Below are 10477 nucleotides of genomic sequence, written 5' to 3' on the forward strand. Positions count from 1 at the left end.
TTTAGTTTACGGTTGTGATTGTAAATTTTTATTATAATTTGAATATTTTCTATTTTGATAAAGTAGTGTTTCTATCAATATAAAGCTAAATATTTCAGTTACAATGAATTACTAAATTGTATACTTTTTTTAATAGAGTTCTTAATTTTATTCTTAAAACAATTTTTTAACTTTGTTTAACTCACATGTGCTCTTTTTCTTGCTCATGTAAGAGTTTGCTTAATTTAGTGGGAAAAATTAAAGAAAAATGATAGAAATGAAAAGATTAAAATATGCCAACTAAGGATAGCATGGATCCTAAACCCGACCTAAATTTGTAGATCCAGATTTGTTTTATAGGATTTCGGTCTTAAAATTTTGGATTCGGCGGATCTGGATCCTCTTATTAAAGTACGAATTTGAGTCTTGATCTGACACTAAGATACGAGTCTAGACCCGTTTACCCATTTATAGAAAAGTCTACTTTGATTTTAGGATGTGAGATTTAAGTAGTGATGAAGAGTAACACTCTTAGGGGTAGAAGTGCGGTACTCGACTTGTAAAAATAGAATGTTCTTAATCTACATTTTTTAATGTTTGTGTTATTTAAAAGACATTTGTGTAATCGTGTTGAGTTTTTTTTAGATTTTAGTTTATCGTTTTTTATGTTTATTAGCTGTATTGAAAATATCTTTCTTCCATTGGAGATATATTGTGAAATTAGTCAATATCAATTTTTATTACGTTAAAAATAGATCAAATGATCGTTTATTTAACATACCCCTTTTAGATCTGTTTGGACCCAGATCCGTGGAGATCCTTTGGATATGGATATGGTCCCCAATTTTCTAGACTCGTGAATCCAAGGCAGATCTGGATCTAATATGTGAAAATGGGTACGATTCTGGGTCCAGCTGAATCCAATCCAAATCCGACCATTATCATCCCTAATGCCAAACAGGACTTAACAAATTGCTTTGCATATTAATAACGAGAGTTACACATATTCGAATTCTGTACACTTTGAAAGATTTTCAAAACATGAAAGGTGTCGGGGAAAACGTGGGAAGGAACACTGGCACTGATTTTCGCCTGCAATTTTTCATCAACAACTCTTTAGTTCAACTTACTATAATTTACTTAGTTTCAGGTGTCAAAATGATAATAAAATATAACTTCGGGGATCGAAATATCATTTAATTTGTTTTAAGTAATAAAATGAATTTTAAACTTAATCTTTATTTAATTTTTACTTTCTCTATCACCATTTATTAAAATAAAAAAAAGTCAATTTCTCACTCACAAAATTCTCCCTACGTTGACATATCAACTATACAAGCAAATGAGTTTACTTTTACTATTCTTTACACATTTTTTTAGAAAATAAAATGTTTATAATTACTAAAATTATAAAAAAAAAAAAAGTAAAATGAAATTACCCGGTGTCGTTGCTATAGGTTCGTGCACGAACGTTAGAAAGTGACCCCGGTGAGTTCTTCCTGTTCACCACCGTCGGCGTTCTCGTCGGAATTTTCAACAGTGTTTTCTCTCCGTTCTCCGCCACGACGCTATCCTCCGTTATCGAACACAACGAGGGCTTCCACTGTGGATTCATAGATCCTACCCTCCCTATTCATCTTTGTCCTCGACGCTGCTGCCTTATCGGCAGGCATCAAGGACTTTGTCTCCTCCTCCTCCTCCTCCCCCCTCGTGGGTGTCGCCGCCATCGACACCGCCTCCTCGGTCATCGCCACTTCACGCATCGTCGGACGCCAACACGACACACAGTCCATGAAAAATCTCATGACAAAAGAACTGTGTATGTGGAAATAAGTGGAGGAAACAAAGAGAAGAAGCAGGGTGTAACTTACAGGCACCCAATTAATTGAAAAAGAAACGGAGTTGAGTTTAAATATTAATAACCACATACTGTTTATTCATTGAAATGGATATCTAAATATTAATTTTAAAAATATTAATTTTTAAAATTAATGGCAGAGATTTAAATCACGGTCACGGTCGTGTTTTCGGTCATTTTAGATTTATAGTGATTGTGACCGTCGCAAGCTCTATTACGGCCGTCACGGGCGCTATTGGACGCTATTGTGGATGTAGCGGGTAACTCGGACGGCGACAAAACCACTATATTGTGGACAAAATCACGATCGCATAATATTTTTAAAACCTGATTAATGATAAAAAACTCTTTCTAATAATTATTTAAATCTCATCAAAAGGTTTTATTGTCCAGAAAAAGGGGGGAAAAGATAGTTAAAAAGGGACAGGTTTGGACTTATATGAACAAAAGCATTGGCAGTGGTTTGGTGTTTACTATGGGGAAATGCCAAGAAGTTTATATCAAATAATCAAATTTAAATAAAAAAATCTAGTACTTAATCTTTTGATATTTACTTTAAAATTTACCAATATATTTGATTTTTATTATATATTTGGTAGGTGAAGATTTTTAGGGAGTTTAGATTTTAATAACTAAACACTTAATTCACGTGATTAATATTAAGCCCATGTTGTAAGCCTAGTTCAAATCCTATCATCGTTACTTTTGATGGATAATCTGTAAATTTCTATGTAAATCGTAATTGAGTCTTAGGTATACCCTGAACTTGGACTTGGACTTGACTTGGAGTCAACCTAAATTTTATGTATCAAAAAGAATAAATAAATAAATTAAGCCCATGTTGAATTAGTTTATAGGGATCACAAAACAAACAAATATTTATTCTTACTAAAGGAGTGCAACAAAGACTTCAATTAAATTAATGAAGAGTTTTTGATGCATTGAATGTGTAATGATGATCATAGCATTTTTGATTATTATTTAATATAATTTTATATTAGGTTGCCTTTTTTGTATCCGCAGGTTATAATAATAAGGGTAAACTAAATATTTAGAATTCATATAAAATTCTATTAAGAAGCTGAATCTGTTTGGGGTACGTGGTGCACAATTTTTGGAGGATGAGAGCACAAAGATTTTTGCTAGGAAAGTACTGATCCTTATAGTTCATGAACAAATCCAACTTGGAAGAACGAGAAGCGAGTCCGATCATTCACTTAAAGAAGATGAATAATTGGGTATGTTGTCGAATCACATGAGCTGCATTCTAAACTTATAATATATTGCTGAGTCATTTTTCCGTTTATTTTGTTCTCGGTTGGACAGAGTAAAAGTGTCTTGATCAGCCTTATGCTCGCAGGGGTGATGCTGTTCTTGATCTTGCTTGCGGCAAGGTATTTTGGACCCTTATTTTTCTTTCCAAATTCAATGTATTTTAGACGTTGTGTTATGGTTTGTTTTATGTGTTTTAGGGTGGGATAAAGCAAAAGTTGACTATTATGTTGGCATTGATATAGCTGAAGGCTCGGTAAAGTGCTAAAATTCTCAGCTTTCGTTTTCTTATTTTTCTTACATGTTTATCAGATTAGCAGCTCAGTTAAGTCGTGGGCAATCTATCTGTTGTCTAGGCCTCTTTGAGTACATACCATGATTATTCGAAGCTATTAATTTCTTTAAGCAGTTGCATTTGCAGCAGCAACACGTTGAATTTGTTTTCAAGTAGACACATGTGAATTAATCCTTGGATTTGTTGAACGGTTTGTTCTACCATTGACTTCTTGAAATAACTATCAAAATACAACCTTTTGAAACATGAGTCTTGTGCAGTAGTGCATGGGTGTGTAGATATTCTCTAACTTAAAACACGGATAAATTGTGCGCCTCTAAGGCCTTTAATAGCCTGCAGTCAAGTTGTCTATCCAAACACATTTCATTCCCATGCTCATCCAAACCCCAAAGGAAATTAGAAAGTAGAAAACAGCTGCAGGAAAAGTAATCCTTTCTGTGGTATATGCTTGTGTCACCAATTGCAATATTGATTTTGCATTCTCCATTTATGCACACAGATTGAAGATTGTCGTACACGATGTAATGGTGATGCAGACCATCATCAACGTCGCAAAAAGTTCACTTTTCCTGCCCTTCTCATGTGTGGTGATTGTTTTGAGGTAATGATGTTGATAACCTTTTTATATCTTACCAGTGAAAAAATGTCTTTTGGTTAATGGACCTTGGCACCAACTTATTAACCAAGGATGTACATGGTTTAGCAGGCATTGCAAGATATTTTTCTAATTTTTATGAGTTGATGATTTTCAGGTGCGCCTCGATAGAGTTTTGGCAAATGATGGTCCTTTTGGTATCTGCAGTTTCCAGGTGACTGATGTGCCGTTATGTTCTTTTCAATAGTTGGAATTTGCAAAATCTACTGTTACATCTATTCTGCTTCCATATGATTAAGTTACCACAAAAGTTTATCGAGATATTCTGAAGCTATTAACAATTGTTACCTTAGTTGAAACCATAATCGTGGCTGTTACAAGAAACTCTTGGATTTTGCAGTTTGCCATGCATTATTCCTGGTCTACAGAAGCACGTGCACGTCGGGTACTGACAAATGTATCATCTTTACTTCGTCCTGGAGGCACCTTCATCGGCACAATGCCGATGCCAATGTGATAATCAAAAAGCTTAGAGAAGGTTTACTATTGCAACGTGCCTTGTAGTTCTTGTCTTTAGAAAATGTATAGAAAGTTGTTTCTCTACAAATAACTCGATTAATTTTATGCAAAATTGATAGTTAAGTAAAGCAATAACTGAAACTTATGGTTAAGAAGTGTCCCATGTAACTACACGGTTAATAGAATAAATAGGAAATTTGGTTTCCACAAATATGTAGGTGCCTAAATCATCATTCAATTTATGGTTTCTTTAGATCAATTAGCAAAGCAAGAACATAGTTTAGGTTATCTAGTCATCATTAGCTATTTCCATTCTGGAGTATGTTACTATTATAGTGTAAAGCTTTCTTCTGTTTCTTGTCGTTTCATCCCTGGCATATTTGAGCATTAGGATTGTTGGGCTTGACAGACTGAATTCTTCATTCTTGATTTGGGATGCTATTTTCCCTGTAACTATGCAGCTGAAGGAATGACTTTTGGCAACAGTGTCTAATGGATACGATTTGATGATGAATTTTCCGACAAGGTGAATGACATTTGCCTTGCAACTACATTTACAGAAAGATATTGATGTTCAATCCTGTTCTGACACTCTTTACGACATGGTTCAGAAATTTAAATCTTCAAGTCCCTTCCATCTCTTCAAGTCATTAGCAGAAGAGGTATAATGCTTGATCATGCCAACCCCTTTTCTAGAAAATGGAGGTTTCTAGCCATATAAATACTATTCTAATCTAACCTCTGTTTAATCGGAACAGTTCCATTGAGTTTTTTTTTTGGTTTATTAAGTACTATAATTAGTTATGGTCATGCCTTCTGTATTGGTCTTGCAGTGTGATCTAGAGCTAGGTTTTGTCAAATATTCGCACGAATTTGTGCACGAGTACATGAAAAAGGGGAATATATAGAGCTAGTTTTCTAGGTCTACAGATTCTTGTTGTAACATTGCTTGATTTGCACGAAACCTTTACACACAACTAATTTGTAACTTTGGAACTGAAAATTTGTGCTAAAAGTGCAAAGACTGTGATAATGCCAGAAAACTAAAGGCAAATAAATAAATAAATAAATGCTTCATGTATCCTACATCTTGTGTGTGGGACCATTTTATTGGTAACACACTTTTCCCGCGTAAAATAAAGTACTTTCATTAAGCAAAGATTAAAATAATGATTTCATTAATAATTTAAGTAAACTTTTATTATAATATCTTTGGGTTGGATAAAACTAATGAAAATGAAAACATATTGAAAGAGAAAAGATTAGACCCTCTAATTTCATTAGGAAGCCAGATTCCAAGAAGAACACATTTTTACAACTCTCAAACATAATGCTTATATTTAACTACTAGTTGGTGTAGTGAGATGAGGCATTAGGTCTTTTAAGCAAGGTCAATGATTCGAATTCGATATTTATGAATCGAGAAAACTGGGTTGGGAGGGTCGTCATCTCTTCTACAGTATCCGATTTAGATTAGTCAGTCAATAGATCAGATCCAGTAATTAATTAAAAAAATAGAGAAAAAACCCTAATTAGTTATTTTATATATTAAACAAAAATTAAAAGGGAAAAAGTTTGAGACAACTTGGATTGAATTATTTGTTTTCATTTCACAGCCTCCAACTCTTTCTCCTTTCTCACTTGATTCTTCAACATCCCTGCAACCACATTCCCATTATTAGTTAAACTAAATTCAAACAAATAAATTTTAAATTCAGTTTTCTTTTGTTGATAAATTGTTGATTGAAATCAATAATCCCTACATTTAACATTATATAGTTAAAATAAAAGAGGAACTGATATATTTAGGTAATTGAAAACCAAAAGCTATTTGTATTTGCAAACGATAACAACAGAAACCCTAGGTTTACCTCTAGGTTTACAGGAAGGAGGTTCTTCAAAGAGGGACAAAGAGAGTTGTTTATGAGCAACACCAATGTCGAACAAGATGAGACCGGAACCAGGGTCATCCACAATGATGTCTTTGACAGGCAACCAAAGGAAGAGCTCTTCCTGTGTTAATCCTACCACACCGATGAGGCTGCCGTAGGTGAGGTTAGCCGTCACGACGCTGTCGAAAAACACCCTGTTCTCGTACTTGGTCAAGCACGGTCCGTCCAAGAAAACCTGTAGGGTTCCATTATCTGAAAGCGTATAGGATCTCACTTCCTTTGGGATAGGCCTGCTGGTAAGCCTCTTGAAACGAGGAGATCATGGATTGTTGATTTGGAGTATGAGAATGAGAGAGGAGAAGAGAATGAAGAGAAAAATATAGTGGAAATATTATAGGCTGCCATGGATGACTCTTGAATGCATAGAAAGATGGAAGAGAAAAAGGATATGGAAATTAAAAAAAATGGATTAAGAGGAAAATGGGGACTGGAATGACTCTTCTGTCCTTGTTGGCGAGTGCTGTCAAATTGTAAAGAAATGAAGTTAGAATTTAATTAATTATTTTGGTAATTTATCACGTTATTAATGAACATTAATGGAATATTCTTAGATTTTTTTGTTTTTTACTTTTTATTATATATATATATCAATTAAAATTATGTTATATTGATAAAAATATTATTTTATTTTGGTTTATATTAGGTTTCAAGTGCAATCCCAAAGAAATTATTCCATTCCCTTATTTAAAAATACATATATTATGAGAAATTATTGCATATTAAAAGGGTATAAAATTAATTTATATAATTATGTTTATTCTAATGTTAAATCTTAATTTAAACCTTAACTTAAATAAAAAATATTAAAATTAAATAAATAAAACTTTATCAAACAAAAATGACATTAAAATAAACTAAATATTATAAATAATTTTCTATTAAAATTCAAGTATCAATATATTGGTAATAATATGTGATAAGTTTTTTTAATGGAACTACTACATTATATAAAAATAATAATTAAATAAACAACAGTACCTAATTAAATAAGTTCAACATATAATTTTTTTATCAAACTCATCTATTGAGAGTTTGATGCTTAAAATATGGTTTTAATTTTATGTTGAAAAATCTTAATTTTTTTAAAGAAAAATAACAAAAGAAAAGATTAGAGTCAATTTTTTTTGACTTTGGAAATTCAAAAAATATAATAGAAATTGATATACTATTTGAAATTTTCATTTCTTTGTGACAAGCAAAACTCAAATAATTTGCTCATAAAATTGGATACCCTACCAAATAGAAGCAATGGACAAAATCAATCAATCCCAATCTTTCATGTTTAGATTTGGATGTTGCTAAGGCAAGCAAAATTATTATTCTTTATGAAAGAAAAAAAAACCTAACCCTAATCACAATGATGTCATAAACTAGGGTTAATTAACCCATAATGGCAATTTAGTCATATTGAAACTAGCAACTTTATATTATAAGAATCATACATGGAAAAGATTTAAAACCTAACCAAAAGACTCGAACAAAAGTATGTATGAACAAATTTGATTGCATCGACAACGAACCACAAAAAAGAATTAAACTATTGAAAGACCACCGAGAATCGCAAATCAAAACCAAGCATGTGAGTAATTATCCGAATGCAAAATCGTGCATCCAAATTTAATCCGAAGGTTCATAGCATGGAAATCAATAAGATTTCAGATAACACATCTAGATCAGTCATGGTGTCGTTAAATCTTATAACACCCTAAACCCGATTGGGCCTAAAGTGCCATTCTGGGTTACCGAGTCAACCCTTGATTTTCAAAATTTGTTTATTTTCTTTTCAAACATATTGAATGGTATCATAATTAAAACATAAATAATTGTTACAAAACATTTTATAAAGCAGGAGCTCTGTGACATAATTTAAACCAAACCAATACAAACTCTGAGTTTAATAAATTGAATACATGAGTAAGGTTCTATGAATACACATACCCACTAAAGCTATAATACAATACCTAAAGGAGATGCTGGAAGTCCTACTGCGATGGTGCTCCACGAACTGCTCAAGCTACTGACATGCCAACGAAAAACATATAAAGACTGAGCTTACAAAGCCCAATAGTATAATCGCTAATCTAGAGCAGCATAAGAATTTCATAAACGCAAGCATGCTGAAGACATGATACTAAGTAGTAGGTACATGCATGATCTCAAGTGTTACCTACTTAAGGCTGGCTGTCCTATCGTTGAAATAAGGGTCTCACACTTCCCTTAATCATTTTCTAAGGGCTTCACCATAAGTACACCTCAAAGGGTCTCTAACCCTAAATGTAACTGCTACACATTATCTAAATGCGACATTAACTCTGTTATGCATTATCTGAATGTAGCACTGGCTCTGTTATGCTAGTATCTGGTTTCACACAACATTAGATACTAGCTTACTGAGAGGGTACACGTATCACATAATATCAGTAAGGTCCTTTTTAAGCTGCTGGATGATCTCCTGGTATCACATAGCATCAGGTAGACCATTGAGAAGAATCCCGATATCACATAGCATTGGATATTCCCACTCAACTGAAGCGTTAGCTTGGTATCACACAGAATTAAAGCAAGTTTTCTGATAACCGGGTACTGGACAGATGCACTATACATGCATATCTAAGGCCCAAAGTCCATATAACACTGGCACTGTAACACCCCATACTCGGTCCAAGAGTCCGAGCCGGATACTTTAGCATACATTAGGTTACAATCGTGTTGGACGGATCAGGTTCCACATTACGCACATTTCATGGAAGCAAACAAATTACATCACATGCAACGTTCAATATAACTAACATGAAATTGAATCTCAATTAAACATGCAAATATTATATTTAAACATTTAGGGGTATTTCGGTCATTTCACATCATATAATAAATCAACAAGTTAAATCACCCAATTAAGGTTACCATATACTAAACAACATCATAAGGAAGCATCACGTAAAATTTCATACCAATCGGACATCAGACAATCACTTAATTGATTATACAAGATTAGGGACCTAAACATAAATATGCAAAACTTATGTACCAATCAGTAACATACAATTTAGGGTTCCATTATGTAATTAAGTGTGTCGAAGAAGTGATTTGTAACATCCTCCACACCGGGTTAGTGGTTAAATTGTGAGATTTAAAAATTCAGTAATCTAATTGGATAAATTGAAAAGTCTAAAGAATTGATTGATATGTTTGGTGTAGGATCCATTAGCAAAGAATGAGGAATTAAAGGGGTAAATAAGTCTTTTTAACAAGGAAATAAATAAATCTTAGTTGGTGATATTTATTTCCACGTGGAAGCTATTAGAGAGAACCAAAGTTTCCAGATTTCTCTTCTTCTTCATTCTTCTTCAAATGAAAGGGAATTGAGTATAAATGATGATACCAAACCATAAGATTATTTACTTATAGGATAATATGAGATTATATGAATATATAGTATAATTTTGAGGAAGAATTAGGTGTTATATGATTTAGAATTGGGTGTTATATGATTTAGGTATGATAATGATCCACGTAAATAAATTAAGTATATATATATATATATATATATATATATATATATATATATATATGTTATAAGTATATATAGGTTATGTAATGTAAGTGCATACTAAGAAATAAAGAATAAGATAGATGATACGATATAAATTATTATGAATTAGTGATGTAGGAATGCGATATAAATATGCAATAAATCTTATGTGTTATATGATAAATATGAACATATGAGAAAGATAAGTGACTTGGTGATAGAAGTTATGACCATGAATTATATAAATATGAATTTTAAGTGATAATGTAACTATGATTACTGGAGTATATATCAATGTATAAACATGTAGATATCGAGCACGAACAAGTTACGGGATGACCATCAAGTTAAGATTCGATCGGAAGAAAGAAAATCATAAAAGGGGATTGGAACTTAGTGAGGCCAATGTGTATACAAGCTAGTCTATGATATTTAATGAAAATAAGACTTGCAACGAGTCTATTTCCTATATTAG

General features: G+C 32.6%; 2 pseudogenes; one reads left to right on the forward strand and one right to left on the reverse strand.

Annotated features, from left to right (window-relative positions):
• The first annotated feature begins 2312 nt into the window (after positions 1-2312).
• Positions 2313-5440, forward strand: LOC120164973 (annotated as a pseudogene).
• A 682-nt stretch (positions 5441-6122) lies between these two features.
• On the reverse strand, positions 6123-6815 carry LOC120164976 (annotated as a pseudogene).
• Between the last annotated feature and the right edge of the window lie 3662 nt (positions 6816-10477).

This window comes from Hibiscus syriacus, unplaced genomic scaffold, assembly GCF_006381635.1.
Source record: "Hibiscus syriacus cultivar Baekdansim isolate YM2019G1 unplaced genomic scaffold, ASM638163v2 tig00111564_pilon, whole genome shotgun sequence".
In the NCBI taxonomy this organism is placed as follows: domain Eukaryota; kingdom Viridiplantae; phylum Streptophyta; class Magnoliopsida; order Malvales; family Malvaceae; genus Hibiscus; species Hibiscus syriacus.